Here is a 17,148-nt window from a genome sequence, read left to right as displayed (position 1 = left end):
ACGTGCTGCTAGCCAAGAACGCGTGGGTATCGGAATTCCATTGAGACCAGCTGCCGCCGCAATGATGATGTCATCTGTTTCAGGGCAAAGCCTCTGGCTGTCTGCCCTACAGACCGATGGTGCACCCAGGAACCTTATTCGGAAGTTGTCGTATGGTAATTTCAAAATGCTAAACAATACAAAGGTCGCAGTTATGAAACATGCAGAGAAAATGATAATGACCGACCCGCTTTGCTATCTGGCTTTCTAATGATGCCCTTAAGCCAGCAATCTTTCGCATTCTGTAGTTGTCAATTGTGACGTCCTGAGACTAGGCCTACTGAGGGCTGACTAGAATAACATATGTTGCATTGCTTGCAGGCAGGTAACAAGGGACGGAGCCAAACAGGCAGCAGGGCACTGTGAGCAGGTACGAAGTACAATGTAGATGTCTACAGTAACTATCGGCTCATTTGGAGCTTTGTGTTTTTATTGTAGCTTTTTGAAGTAAAGTGACATTTGATCAGATTTCGTAAAAAACATGTGACATTAAACTTTGGATCACACAACCACTGTATGTGTTCCCCAGCTTCAAGCCTTCCCATGAAGCTGTCGGACATTGATTAGACTGTTTGTGAGCTATAAAGTGTACGTTCTTAGTTGAGTCTTATTTTTTCTTATAATACATGGCAGCCTGCAATACCTGATAGCCTGTATATCATGCTTTTATTACAGGCTTGTTGTGACATCACTACTAATATGCGCTTTGGATTAAAGCGCTATATAAACTTAATAAACATAAACATGTAATGAGAAACTGACTGCACTCAACCAACTGTAATCAGTTATTTCATGAGAATGACATCTTGAGCCAGCATAGAGCAGAACGCCAGCTGTCAGTGCAGCACTTAACTAAATCCGCTGATAGGTGTCCAAATACCCTTCTTTGTAAAAAGAAACTTATGTGACGTTTTACAACCATCAGTGGCTCCATGGGGTTCCATGTTCCAGATGTATGAATGGTTACATTAAATGCACAGGATGACAGGTCTAACGAAGGGGATGAACTGAGCTTGAGAGAAACATTTGGATCTATCACTCTCATTTCTCACCCCATATCAACCATTTAAATGGTGCATGTCAACAATCTTTTTTTGCACCATAATATCCCTGACACGTGGCTCTGTCTCTCGTTTCCCCACTGGTCATCTCCCTATAATTCTACTGGGGCCTACATATATATATATTCAGTAAGAAAACTTTGTTAAGGGATGTTATGGTTCAAAGTAAAACCGAAAAACCCCTGAAATTCGCAAGTTATGGTAAGCTAAGCAACCATAACTTGCGCCACCACCGTGCATTGCTAAGACTTACACAGAGGACATCAAAGATGACATCACAAATGTCATTGATGACATTACTGATGACATCACATGTCTGACTCACTCTTTTTTCTTTAGTGCTATATCTTGGCCAGCAATAGTTAGGAACAACAAATGTAAAAAGTACTACATTTGTAGACTTAGGGCCTCATTACGAGTCAGGCGTTAAGGGGTTAACGGCGCTGTAAACGGCGCCGACCCTTAACGCCTGATTCAGAGGTCCCTTAGCGCCATGGTGAGTTTAACGCCTGCTTTTTGCAGGCGTTAAAATCCATGGCGCTAAGGGACCATGGTGCTAATTACGCCACCGTAATTTATGGTGGCGTAATTAGCGCCTTCCCCACTCCCATTATGCCCTATGGGGCAAAAATGGGAATGGGGAAGGGTAAAATGGGAAATGGGGATTTACCGCCCCACTCACCTTGGAATGGGGCGGTAAATCCACCAACCACCATGGCGTAAACGTAGTTTACGCCATGGCGGTAAAGGTACGACCCAGGCGGTAACTTACCGCCTGGGTCGTAATGAGGCCCTTATACTTCAAATATGTTCTTACAATAATTCACTTATGGCCCACTCACTGCATATGAAACATATACATAAGGAAAATACACACTTGAAAGAGAGCAATGCTTTCTGTGTATGAAGAGAATCAGTAAGGTTATCAACAGTTATTGTTGTGCTGTTTTCTTATTACTGTACTTTCTCTGGATATGCTCATATTTATATTCGCATTACTTTCTTTAGGGTGCAGTCACATCATGTGATAGTTATACATAGGGAAGTATTAGGTTTGAATCAGAGCAATCATTTCTGTGCTTAAAGATAATCAGTTAGGTTATGAAAACGTTCTGGTTCTACTGCTGCTTTTTTGCGTACTTCACTGTCCCTTTATATACTCATAGATGTATGTGTTGTTCTCTCTTTGTGTTTTGTATGTAATAATGAAATTTATGTAGTAAGTGGGTTTAGTAAGTGGGTTTTATTAGATACTTATTACATGTTTCACAGTACGCAAAACTCTAATAAGAAAGCATTTATCATTTCACTATTCAACATAGGAAGATTATGAATATTGCACCTCCATCATGTATGCTGCACACAATGCTTATGTTTATACATAAGTATTCTTATACTTCAAATATGTTCTTCAATAATTCACTTAGGGTCCACTTACGGTGTATAAAACTTCATAATACAATGCTATTTATATCAATGCACTACATAGCTCATGATGTTTATTCCAATGATCCTTCACACTTTTTGTCAATATTATAATAAGAATCCTTTGTACAGACTTTTCATGAAAAGTAAATGAACATGTGATGTCATCAGTGATGTCATCAATGACATTTGTGATGTCATCTTTGATGTCCTGGGTGTTAGTCTTAGCAATGCACGGTGGTGGCACGAGTTATGCTAGTTTACCATAACTAGCGAATTTCAGGGGGTTTTCAGTTTTACTTTCAACCATAACGTACCTTTAACAAAGTTTTTTTTACTGAATTTCATAGGTTTTTAGTAGCAGAACTTAACCATTACCTCCCTTTATCAAATTTTATTTTAATGAACATACATTTTCATGGTGTGAATTTCATAGATGTTTACTAGGATTCCCTTATTTTATGTACATGTAACATAGAACATACTGAACCCCCACCTAGTGATTTTGATGTCTGCGTACTGTGCGTATGTTCACGGACGGATGCGGACAACATCAACACTACCTAAAAACTCAGGGTGTATCGAAAATTCTTCTATCATGCCACATAAACACTGCACAAGTTCAGAAAGCAGCACATAAACACATTATATGTAATAATAAATAAGAAGTGGAACCTATAGATCTAAAACATCAACCATCAATTTAAATACCATATGTACTAAAATGGAATATACCAAAACAAAAAGATATGCTTCCAACATAATTACCTCACAGAAACTGCACAACTAGGAGCAACAACAGACCTACAGAACAGTAAAAACACAACTTACCAGAAGCTATTAAGTAAACTTCATTTTTCTTATATATTTCTAAACTTTCTGTATTAGGTACACTAAAAGTAATATATATATATATTTTTTACACAGAAATGTCCAGTACTTTGAAATGGCTTGAGGAAAATTTCCCACGTGAGGAAATGTCTGAAAATAGTGATACCTATGGTAGACACTTCTCTATATAACCAAATTAATAATCATTACTTTATGTGCACTTAACATATATATTTCTTTTTAACAAACCATACAAACATTGAAAATAATACACCAAAAGAGACATTAGAAAATACTCTGCAGCGCATGGAACAAAAAATGGGCATGCTCATGGAAAATGTCAATCTTTTGAAACATTTTGTGGAGGACCACAGAAAAGAAAACATTAAATATCATTGTCCCACATGTACCTGTTCCCCCTCTCCATGCCCCATTCAACTATCCCCAAAACCTCACCACCAAGAAAAACATTATGATGAGACTTCCATCTCTTCATCCCCTCCCATCCATCTTCTCCAAACCCCTAATTCCCCTGTATTTGTGGCAGTTTCTGCTTCCCCCTCTCTTTCATAAATTTTATATCTTTATATAATAAAAACAAATATTATGTGTTTGTTAATTCAGTCCTTTGTGTCTTATTTTTTTTTAAAATGCACTTAAGATTTCCGCGGATAGCACAGGTTTCCAGGTTGTCCAAAATTAGCAAAAATGGGGGTCTCCTAAGTACAGTAAACAAGCAGGCAAGGTGAAACTGTTCTAAGAACACCCGTAGTGTCCTGAAGGTCCGCAATTAACCTAAATGGAGGTGTCCTAAGGATACTATACCTGTCTGTACTGTCCGCAGGCAAGTTGAAACTGTTCTAAGAACATACACGGTGTCCGGGATGTCCGTAATTATCCAAAATGAGGGTGTCCTAATGACACTCCACCTGTCCGTACTGACTCTAGAACATCTATGCACATGTGCACCACACCCATAAGTCCTATGAACATTGCGCCTGTCCGTAACCGGTCGTCTCACTTGTGTTGCACTTTTAATTAGTTTCAGGTCCCGAACACTGTCTGTAGAACACCCGCACGCATGCGCACAACTGTTCCTGTGCACATGGTGCGCCGGCAAGTTGAAACTGTTCTAAGAACACATGCAGTGTCCTGGATGTCCGTAATTATCCAAAATGGGGGTGTCCTAAGGACACTAAACCTGTCCGTACTGTCCACAGGCAAGATGAAACTGTTCTAAGAACACGTGCAGTGTCCTGAATGTCCGCAATTAAACAAAATGGAGGTTTCCTAAGGACACTGCACCTGTCCGTACTGTCCGCAGGCAAGTTGAAACTGTTCTAAGAACACGAACGGTGTCTGGTATGTCCATAATTAACCAAAATGGAGGTGTCCTAAGGACACTATACTTGTCCGTACTGTACGCAAGCAAAATCAAACTGTTCTTAGAAGACACGCGGTGTCCGGGATGTCCGTAATCAAAAAAAATGGAGGTGAACAAGGACACTATACCTGTCCGTACTGTCCGCAGGCAAGTTGAAACTGTTCTAAGAACAAGAGCGGTGTCCGGAATGTCCGTAATTAAACAAAATGGAGGTGTCCTAAGGACACTATACCTGTCCATACTGTATGCAAGCAAAATAAAACTGTTCTTAGAACATGCGTGGTGTCCGGGATATCCGTAATTATCCAAAATGAGGGTGTCCTAAGGACACTATACCTGTCCGTACTGACTCTAGAACACCTCCGCATATGCGCTCCACACCCATAAATCCTACGAACATCGGGCCTGTCCACAACTGTCTGTCTAACTTGTGTCGCACTTTTAATTAGTTTCAAGATCCGAACACTGTCCGTAGAACACCCGTGCGCACGCGCAAATCCGTTCCTGTGCATTTGGTGTTCTGCAGACACCCGTTCCCTTCGCGGACGTGTTCGCGAAGTCATCGTGTGACTGCACCCACGCTGACTCTGTGTCCTGAATTGCGGCACTGTTCGGGTCCCCGAACATTTTAAAAGTACCTTTCCAGACAAAGTATTTTATAGTATAAATTCACCATTGCACATGTCCCAGACAATGGCCCTGACTTTCTACATACTTTTTGGAACTTTTTGAGCCTTTCTGGGGTGTTCAATCTGTCCACGGAAGCACAGAACCATATTTTAATGAAGAACCATACAAACAAAAGCAAAGAAACACAATTGCCATACATGGCAGTGGACGAGATTATGAAAAATGTAATAATACCATAATGCAACAAGAAATACTGCTTACAAAAATATCCCCAGAAAACTCAGTATCACCTCTCCATTCAACTGAACCAGAAAGTCCAGTATACAAATGGCCATGCACGTCAATGTGTAACATTGCCAAAAAAATCTTTCAAATCTTTACGCCAGTTCCTCAGTCAGTATGTGAAAGGCAAAGACAAAATCAAAATGAAACTGCTGCAAAATATGGATACCTGTCCAGTGCGCAAATACACAGGACTAAAAGGACATTCATTAGCCTGCATTTCAGGACCTATTTGCAAAAGCACCTTCTATCATATCAAAATTATATCAAAACATCATTCAACTATAAGAAATCTAGTCTATAAACTGTACTATCCTAAAAGTCTTGCTTTAGCACTAGCCAATTTAAATAACAATCTTCTGCATGGTACAGCCAAAGACCTACTCGAAGAAATAGAGCATATCCAGAAAAAATATTTTGGAAGAGAAAGCCCCTTACAAAATGCAGTAGCTTTACAACAGACTAGCAACAATTGTACAGATGGCAACCTTCTACTACACACGTACAAAAAAGAAATAATAAAATAAATGTACATCCGTTGAAGTACCAAACCATGTGGGTGTGTGTGGCTGCAGAACTTTTTTATAAAAGTAACACAAAAACTATAGACGTAACATACAAAATAGAAAAAATGAAGATTCCAAATGATTTGAATTAGCTCTCTACCTTATAGCAGAAAACAAATACAAAATAACTGACCCCTTAAAACTTTGCAGTGGAGTAGCTACAGATCTTGGGTTCCCTCATGTGGAAGTGTACTGGCATGTAGTGTGTGGAATGAAGTGGCTGGACTTGGTACCTCTCTGTGCTACTTTGGAGACACAGCATCATCCGGACATAATTATAATTCATTGTGGAGGGAACAGTTTAGTACATGTGTCTGGAATTTCTTTGCAATTTGCAATGAAAGAAGGACTTGGGAAGGTCATGGACATGTTTCCAAATTCCCAAGTAATTTTTTCTCGTATTGTGCAGACACAAATGTGGCTGCTTTCTTCTTCATTTGGTCCACAAATGGAGAAAGCGAGGCACAATGTCAATAAGGCTGTTTGTGCTTTTCTAAGAGATGTTGGCATGTCCTCTTTTCACAATGAAAATATTATGTTTCATGGCACATATATTTTTCGCAGAGATGGAGTCCATCTTACTTATGCTGGCAATCAGATTTTTCTGAGAAATGTACAAAATGCATTGCAACCTTTTTTGGAATTACAGCCATCCATTTTGCAGTAGGTGTTGACCATTTGAAGTTTTTCAAACAACAACAAACACCACCAAATGGCTCTTTTCAGAGCCACCACTTCCGCTCAGAGAAAAGTGCAATGGTTATGATAGGGCAGCAGCCCAAAATTTTAGATGTCCACGAACTGTCCGCAGACTTCTAAAAAATGCACAGGGCCTGCGCCATTTATTTACCACTTCTATTTTTAGACTGTGAAAGGCGTCTGAAAAGAGCCTTTTTTGGATGATTTTTGTTGTTTTATATTTTTTTTGTTTATTTTACGCACAACACACTAGGAGAGATGGGAAAGGAGTGTAAGGAAGGGACACCAACCACAGGGATAAGAAAGGGCAGGTGGAGAGAGGAAGATGTAGGGTGGGCCTTATTTAGGTAGTGGGCAGACCTTCTCATGCTCCTTGACCGTAGTCTCGAAAGCACTCTGAAGACTCCCCCCTGCAGGGTACTGTGTCGCAGTACATACACAAAACTGTGACCCTCGAAAGGTAAGGGTCAACAGCATCATGGATGGCCTGTGAGGCAGCTGGAGGGATGCGCTGTCCCACAGGAGTGTCTCTTGTGGTGACAGGAGCAGAAACGGAGGATGTGGTAGAGGAAATCAACCTACTACGTTGATCACAAGGTACAACCTTGCGAACTGCCCCACCGTGGAACGACTTTAGGTGTCGCTTCCTGGATGTCATACCAAAGCTGTACGAACCAGGCCTCCCATGACTCAGTACTATTTTGCACTGTTTGCAGGTGACCTTGTTCGCACTTGTTTTTGGTACGTCACCATGAATGGTAAACAACCGCCAAACTCAAGACTCAGGGCAAGTGCTGGTAGTAGGGACTTCCACTACCTCATCCTCTTCATCCTCTTCATCCTCCTTCTCTACATCCTCACGCCTTTTCCCCTCTGCAGGCCCTTGGGGAGGTGGTGGTGGTGGAAGGGGTGGGGGGTGTGTGATGTCATTTGTGATGTCATCTTTCATGTCCTGGGTGTTAGTCTTAGCAATGCACAGTGTTGGCACAAGTTATGGTTGCTTAGCTTACCATAACTGGCGAATTTCAGGGGTTTTCAGTTTTACTTGGAACCATAACGTCCCTTTAACAACGTTTTTTTACTGAATTTCATAGGTTGTTAGTAGCACAAGTTAACCATAACGTCCCTTTAACAACGTTTTTTTTACTGAATATATATATATATATACCCCACCACCGTGCACTGCTAAGACTTGTACCCATGACATCAAATATGACATCCCACATGTCATTGATGACATCACTTATGACAACAAATGCCTGGCCCCTTGTTTTTTTTTCAATGACATATCTAATCCAATTGGTTTTGTTTACTGACAGATGCTGCAGAGGAACTCAACCTACTAACCTGTTAGAAAGGGATGACCCTCCAAACTGCTACCAAAAGTACCAATGTCTCTGCAAAAAGCAAGCAGTGCTGCAAATTGCAGCCAGTCTGTAACGCTCACCTGGTATCCACGGGGATGTCACTCAGCCTGTTCTGACCTCTACGACCTCAAACCCTTCCTGGAGTCTACTCGACCGGAGACTGGGCCTGTAACACAGGATTGGTAGGGTTTAACACACTATTGTCTCTGCATGCTTGAACCCCATCTTCCCTGGGGTCCAACCCTTACCCCTTGGTCCACACCTCGTCTTGTTTTCTTGTATGGTGTGCTCTCCATCCTGCTTTCTGCGCAAGGGTGCGTTGATTGATGCAGGCTCATTACTCCCTAGTTACTTCACAGGCGAGAGTCTGATGGGTAAGTATTAAGAGTCTCTATGAACAGTTATCTAATTCTTGTTCCTTTCCCTTCCCCAGGTGATGGCCGGCGTCCGGGAATGACGGTGTGCTGCTTGAGGTGAGTAACTCTGAAGGTTAGTGAGGGCGCGATGCAACCTCTTCGTATTTGTATTGAACAGAGTTTGTTCTTTCTGTGTCTTCAGGTGCCGCGATGTTTCCAGCGTGGGCGCCAGTTAAGAAGAAGAAACACAGTGAGTAGCGCAATTTGTGGCGCTTCTGAATGCCTTCCCACGCTAACCGGGTGTTTATTTCCCACTTGCAGATGGATGAGAAGCTCTGGAGATGAAGTTTCCCCAGAACAGCTTGGATTCAGGTAAGAGTTTGAATCTAGTACAGTCTTAAAGTAAGCACAGGTTTGCAGAATGCTTACTGATGTCTTCTTTCTTTTCCCTTTTTCTTATGGAGCGGAGTTCCGGGAAGAAAATGACACTGCCGAAGGAGCCTGCAGAACTGAAGGAGCTACAGAAGATGGGTGAATGCTCTGCAAGGTAAGGCAATTCCTAATGGTGTTCTTGTTCTTGCAGGTGCTGAGCGCAGATGAAAGATGCAGGCCCGCTGGAGACCGAGCTGAACACGGTGAGTGTCACGATGCAAGTGCAGAGAAATGCAAAGCGTGCTTCTCGGCCTGGGCGTGGCTTAAATAGTCTCTGGGTCTCCCAGGTGTTTCTGGGCTGAACCACACCCAAAAATCTAGACTGCATATGCAGTTCTAGGAACCGGAACAAGTGGGGGCATCCATCTTGTCCCACCTACGCACTACAAGTCCGGTGCTCACTGCCATCCTACAGTGGTGTGTGTGTCCGGTGTCACAAGCGCCAAGTCTGACTCCAAGTGGGTCTTTGGAGGGATGGAGAGGCCCTTAAGGGCCATGTAGATGAATGTGGCCTGATTTTAGCTTGGCTTTTTGGAGGGCTGGAGACATGAGGGACAGAAATCATCTGCCCCTCATGTCTCCAGGTGAACCAATGCAAATCGGGGGGATCGGATCCCCCGATTTGCATTGGTTCACCTGAGACTTCTGTTGTTCGGGAAGCATTGTCTTTTGAACGCACATACATAGAGCGTGGGTCCGTTCTGGTTTGATCTGCTCTCCGATCTTGCAACCTATGATCCAGTTGAACAACAAGGTCAATTAATTCAGAGCAGTCTTTCGGGGGGTTCACTTCTTGTGCAAGAACATCCTTGAGCTCCCCCCGCAACCCCCAATGAAATAATGTGGTTCTCTTCTCCTCAGGCCATTCTGCTTCAACTACGAGTCTATTAAATGTGGCTATGTATGTCAATAGGTCTTGATTCCCTTGACGTAGGGACAGAAGTTTGTTGTCTAATGCCTGCCCATGAGTACGACGAGCGAACAGCTTTTCCATCTCCTGCTGAAAGCCTCTGAAATCCTGCAGCAAAGGATCGTTTTGGGCCACAAATGGTATAGACCAGTCCGCAGCGCTTCCGCTCAGGTAAGATAGCACAAAAGCTACCCATGATTGTTCATTCGGAAAACCCCTGGTCTACATAGGAAGTGCACGCAGCACTGATTCACGAACGTTGCAAGTCTTTTGGGATCCCCCGTAAATCGTTCGGGCGGGGCCAAGGGAACTGCCCCAGGAAGGGTTATCTGAACGGGATTGGCTGATGGTGCTGGAATTGAGGGCACGTTTCCCAGCAATGGTGCATGCCCCGCTTGTGACTGGAGAAGTTGCCGACTTAGATCCTCAGTGCGTTCTTTGGCTACTATCAACTCCCTCCTCAGGGTGTTGGTTTCCTGCCTGGCTGCATGTACTTCAGAACGTAGCTGCCCCAACATGTGGGCTAACTGCTCAGTTTCTGATGTTTCCATGACGCCCAGTTGGATTTTGGTGTTAGGCTTTGCGTTCTGTAACGCTCACCTGGTAACCACGGGGACGTCACTCAGCCTGTTCTGACCTCTACGACCTCAAACCCTTCCTGGAGTCTACTCGACTGAAGACTGGGCCTGTAATACAGCATTGGTAGGGTTTAACACACCATTGTCTCTGCGTGCTCGAACCCCTTCTTCCCCGGGGTCCAACCCTTACCCCTTGGTCCACACCTCACCTTGTTTTCTTGTATGGTGTGTTCTCCGTCCTGCTTTCTGCGCAGGGGTGTGTTGATTGATGCGGGCTCGTTGCTGCCTGGTTACTTCACTGGCGAGAGTCCGATGGGTAAGTATTAAGAGTCTCTATGAACAGTTCTCTAATTCTTGTTCCTTTCCCTTCCCCAGGTGATGGCCGGCATCCGGGAATGACGTGTGCTGCTTGAGGTGAGTAACTCTGAAGGTTAGTGAGGACGTGATGCGCGGTGCGACCTCTTTGTATTTGTATTGAACAGTTTGTTCTTTCTGTGGCCCTCATTATGACCCTGGCGGAAATCGCGGTGCAAAATGCACCATGGAGCACGGCGGAAAGCTGCCGATAGCGCCATGGGGGTTGGCGGATTTTCCGCCCCATTCCGACCTTGGTGGGGCAGTAAATCCCCATCCCCCATTTTACCCTTCCCCATTCCCATTTTTGCCCCATAGGGTATAATGGGAGTGGGGAAGGCGTTAATTACGCCACCTCAAAATACGGTGGCGTAATTAACGACAAGGTCCCGTAGCGCCATGGATTTCTCCGCCCGGAAAAACCAGGCGGAAAACGCTCCATGGCGTTACGGAAACTCGTAGTAGGGCGGACGGGTCCGCCGCGAATAACGCTGGCGTAAACCCACTCCGCCAGGGTCGTAATGAGGCCCTGTGTCTTTAGGTGCCGCAATGCTTCCAGCTTGGGCACCAGTTAAGAAGATGAAAAGCAGTGAGTAGCGCAATTTGTGGTGCTTCTGAATGCCTTCCCATGCTAACCTGGTGTTTCTTTTCCCACTTGCAGATGGATGAGATGCTCCGGAGATGAAGTTTCCCCAGAACGGCTTGGATTCAGGTAAGAGTTTGAATCTAGTACAGTCTCAAAGTAAGCGAAGGTTTGCAGAATGCTTACTGATGTCTTCTTTCTGTCCTTTTCCCTTTTTTTTAGGAAGCGGTGTGCCGGGAAGAAAATGACACCGCCGAAGGAGGCTGCAGAACTGAAGGAGCTACGGAAGATGGGCGAATGCTCCGCAAGGTAAGGCAATTCCTAATGGTGTTCTTGTTCTTGCAGGTGCTGAGCACAGATGAAAGATGCAGGCCCGCTGGACACGGTGAGTGTCACGCTGCAGGTGCAGAGAAACGTAAAGCGTGCTTCTTGGCCTGGGCATGGCTTAAATAGTCTCTGGGTCTCCCAGAACCACACCCAAAAAGCTAGACTGCATATGCAGTTCTAGGAACTGGAACAAATGGGGGCATCCATCTTGTCCCACCTTTGCACTACAATTCCAATGCTCACTGCCATCCTACGGTGGTGTGTGTGTCCGGTGCCACAAGTGCCAAGTCTGACTCCAAGTGGGTCTTTGGAGGGATGGAGAGGCCCTTAAGCTGTGAAATGTTGCATTCAGAATTGTGCTCAATAGCCTCTCTGTGAAAAGTCAAATTTAGAAATGTGCCCAATAGCCTCTCCGTAAAAGTTGATTTTAGAAGTGTCCTCAATAGCCTCCCTGTGAATTAGAAGTGAATTAGAAGTCTCTGAAAGTGCATGAAACCCATCATATCTCACCAACACGCTTACTCTCTCCTTACATCACCACTCAACTAGAACACAGAGATACTATGACACCATTCGGTATAACTGTTCTCATATCAACATTCGCTGCTCACTCCACATCATTCTAAATAATCACTGCTGGCTAAACACCCCCCAGCAAGGCGTTCTCCTCAGGCCTAACGCAGCCACATCCGATCTGGATTAATCCTGCCAGAACGAACACATACTCCTGACCTCTCAACCACCACACCTACCGCTAGAAAGCAGCTATTACACTGATACTGCACGAGCTGTACACATACCTGGTGCTCACACGCACCTTTTGACTCTCTCTACTCTCTCTACTGATATGAACTTCGGTTCCCAAGGGCGTTCAACCTACCAGCGCCTTCAGACCATACCAATGGTATATAAGGCGCTATATAAATGCAAAATAACAATAACAATAACAATAGATGAATGTGGCCTGATTCTAACCTGGCTTTTTGGAGAGGTGGAGACATGAGGGGCATAAATCATGACACAGGCACACTGCACCACAAAGCCTGCAGTCCTGGAAATCCAAGATCACGAGAAGCACCTCTTGCCTGGGCATACCTCACCAGATCATACACAAATGAATCTCCTACTATCCATACAATAAGTCTTGGCCTCTCTCCAACACCAGCCATCTTCATTACACAACCAACAAAGCAATGAAAAAAAGTATTACTCCCCCTCCTGTAAAGCACAACCTAAACACATGATTGGCTGATCACCACAGTACCATTTCCATGTCAGGCATGCTCATAAACCCCAGATGTTGCATGCCCTATCTGGGAACTACCGCAGTGCCCACTTACCCCATACCATAGGGACAGCCCTTCTTCCCTTTCCACATCCCTCTTTGCAGCACTCCCTCATTGGATACTGTTAAGCAGTCACACAACCACCCACCAATCATAGGCAAAAACTGAACATCAAATTCTGTCATCACAGTTCAACACTTTAGATGTACAGTTGAACACTCAGAGTACAGATCTCCTGCAATTGAAAAGAACTTAAATCAAAAACTACTGCAAAACTCTCCAAGATTCCAGATTACTCAACCTCTGCATCCATCAGCACAAACTACAGGTATGCATATGTTTTGTAGAGTACTCTGTCATAATGCATATGAACAGGCTGCCTGCCACTTATAAACTTCTTAATAATCTACTGGCATTTGTCCCAACTCCTGACATAAAGTGGCAGTTGCCTGACTTCAAGAGGAGACTACTTACAATGCAGTGTGCTTTCAAAGTTTTCTTTTAATGCCCACTTGCAGAACGGATGCAAACCACATATTCCTCTCTCTGTTCTTGTTGTAAAACAAAAAAAGAAACAACATTGGGAACATTTGCACCGCAAATTCAAGTGGCAGATCCTATGTTAAATGCCCAGAATGCATGCAGAAAAGGGGAAATTAATGAATGTTAGGAAAGCATGGCAAGTACGTACATTAGAAAATTACAACAATGCACCATTGCAAGGAAAGCAAAGAAATGTTTGTCTGCATTGCCAACAGTGCTATCTCTAAATTTGAATAAAGAAATGCAAGAACAGGACACAATTTCTGCACTCATGTAGCAAGCATCTATGTGTGGGAAACTTAACAAAATTCCACACTCAGTAACATTCTCCTTTCCAATCTGTACATCTTTCTACCCTTTTTCTCACTGTTAGGCAAAGATTGTATGCAGTACCATTTGGGTACACTGCAACAACCTTGGCCTCCTGGCAATAGGAACCCAAACTTTGGTATAAGTTTGTACTACACAGGTTGGTAATGTGGCTGAACAGCCAGGCATATCTCAAGAAGGGTCAATGTGAGCAATAAGTGAGTTGCAGAGATTCACAGTGACAAGTACTTAAATAAACACACACAAGGTTTCTTGTTTAAACAATTATTAATTTTACAGTCAGTTTGAATGTCTTCTTCAGAAGGGGCAATATAATAGTAACACACAAATACACTTCAAAATACACACTCTTAGTTTCTCTAAATCAGCAAGTACACATTTGGGATGGCACACAGACACTTTCTACACCCTGGGTAGACACTGAGGACATTAGCTAGGACACTGTGAACATTAATATACCACTGGTGCATCTAGAGCAATACTAAAGTTGGTGTGAAAGAACCCCCAATGCAAAGTAAGTTAACCCTTTGCTGGAAGGAAGATAAAAACACACAATCAGAGGATAGAAGAGTCATTCAGGGAGCCAGGCCGGCCAATGTCAATTGGGCAAATGTCTGGGTGAGCTGAAGCACTTCTTGCAGGTAACCAAAAGTATTGCACAATGCTTTAAAAGTCTTTGTAGAACAAGTAGAATCAAGTAGGGCCACAAGCTGGGAGGCGTGTGAGTTGTATAAGATACAAGCAACTCTACAGGAGCAACCGAGACAAGTCTCAACTGAGAACAAGTAAGATTACAAGACAAGAGGTAAGTTATCTTAGACTGTAGAGTACCTTTGGTTAGAAGAAATGGTTCCAGCTGACTTCTGTTCCTGTGTGGCTCTGCAGATGCTTTTGTTCCTGGGCCTCAGTCGTGGAGACAAGATGGAGGACGTCTGGGGACTCCTGCAACACAACAGGACAGTCTGCAGCAACAACGGGCACATTTCAATTCAGTGGGACTTCGGCGTTTCAGCTCCTCACGTCTGACAGCAAATAGCAACACTGCAGTTCTCGGATACCACTTCGGACTTTCCTTGCTTCTGGGGTCCAGCACTCTGTTGAGGTGGCTTAGGCTTGGTGAGTCATGCACCAGGGAAGTCCAGAGTATTTTTCTTGTGCTCGGGTCTGACATAACAGCACCGCACACAATCTGGTGTTCCTGTCCCTGGCACTTTGGTTCCAACAGCAGCAGCATTAGAAGTACAGCCAGTTCCGAGAGGATGTCCAGACGGTCTTACTTTGGAGTTGATTGGTCCCACCAACTCAAGGGCAGTAGTTGTCCATGCATGGCTTCTCTAGTCGAGGCAAATTCAGAGCTTCAGCACAGCAGCAGGGTGTAACACTCTCCTTGGCTCTGCAGGGGCACCTGGGATCCTCTTCTTGGATGCACTGGTAGGGCTGGACTTCTAGGGTGTGGTTTCTGAAAGGGAATGCACCAGGATGTTAACAAGGGGATGTGTAGGATTGAACCAATATCTACCTTGTATCTCCCAACCCCAGAAACCCTGGGGCCCTTTCTCTCACCTGCTTTATGAAAATATGGAGCTCTCCATCCTGTTACTCTTTACAGGGGCGCTTTTGATGCAGCCAGGTGCATCACTGGCTTTTGGAGTACCGCCTAGACCTGCTGTGGTGAGAAAGTCTTTGCGTGCGTGTCCCCTTGGGTTGGTATGCACACGTGGCAATACTTCTTGCGTGTGTGCTTAAGTGCTGCGACCTTGACTGCGCCTTTGATTGCCCACGTGCAAGCATTTTGTTACCTTGAGTTGCAATGTTTAGCCATTTTTGTAGCGCTTTGCTAATGTTCTTGTTATTCAAGCACTTTATATTGTCCTTGGTTCAGACGCCTTTTGATGCCCTAAAGCGCCTTCAAATGTCCTTGGTTCGAGCGTTTTATGATGTCCTTAAGCGCTTTACAATGACTTTATTGCCCTCCTTGCTGAGCGCTTTATGTAATGTCTTTATGCCTTTATTTGAAGCGCTTTATAAATGTTGTTGGAGAGCCGCCATGCATCCGCGATATGCCTTTGCACTAACCTCTGTCTTATTTTTCTCCCTAGAAGATGCTGATCCGTGAAGCCGTGAAGTAACCAGGAGCGCAGCGTGAAGATGACTGGAACAGCTGATTTCCGAAGCAAAAGTCTGTGGAGCCGGAGATTCCTGGATACTACGACAGTCGAAGCGGGACGCGTGAAGTTGGACGTCGCTGCAGAGATGATCAGGACTCAAACAGATAAGCAGGGCTGGGGTCGCAGGATCCGTGATCAGGAATGCCTTTAATCAGATAAGCTTTTCTTTTGCAGGATCGTGCTGGGAGCATCACGCTGCTTTGGCAGAACGACGCAAAGCAAAGGAGCTGGGCCTGGCTGTGGCCTTAAATAGTCAGCCACGCCCCAAAAGACTGGCCTGCTGCAGGAGATGACTCCATGTTAGGGGAACCCAGAGATGATAGCAGGAATGGCTGCCCTGAGATTAATAAATAGTTCCTCATTAACCCCTGACTGCCTCTTCTCCATTAACCCATGAAACCACTGCTTTCATCAGGTGCATGGCACCAATCACGCCATGCTTGCACCCACCTTGCCCCCGCTTGTGACTCAACCCAGGGCCCCCTGTGTTTAAGGAGTCTTTGTGTGAATGCCTGCTTTGACACTAGTCCAGTAGAGGTAGGGCAAGGAACCATGGTCATGACAGCACTCCCCCCCAAGGCCCCTCTTAAGGGTGAACTTGCTACCCCGGGACCGGGCTTAGTCGGGTAGTAGTTATGGAACCTTTTGACCAATCGGGGTGCATGAACATGATCACTAGGTTCCCATGATCTATCTTGTGGGCCATACCCTTTCCATTCGATTAAGTAATACAGCTTGGACCGTATCATTTTTGAATCCAATACCGCCTTCAGTTCATACTCAGATTCCTCATTTATGAGTCCTGGGGCAGGAGGGTCTGTCAGACGAGTGTTTGGTCGTATAGGTTTCAGGAGCGAGAAGTGGAATACAGGGTGAATGTGCATATTAAGAGGCAGATCCAGTTTCATAGAGACTGGATTTACAATTGTCTTGATGGTGAATGGGCCGAGATACCTAGTGCGAAACGCTTTTGGTCCTTTTGTAGGTACGTTTTTAG

The sequence above is a fragment of the Ambystoma mexicanum genome, chromosome 1q (assembly GCF_040938575.1).
Source record: "Ambystoma mexicanum isolate Mex_15411 chromosome 1q, UKY_AmexF1_1, whole genome shotgun sequence".
Classification (NCBI taxonomy): domain Eukaryota; kingdom Metazoa; phylum Chordata; class Amphibia; order Caudata; family Ambystomatidae; genus Ambystoma; species Ambystoma mexicanum.
The sequence above is the reverse complement of the archived record's forward strand: the minus strand, read 5'-3'. Positions refer to the sequence as shown.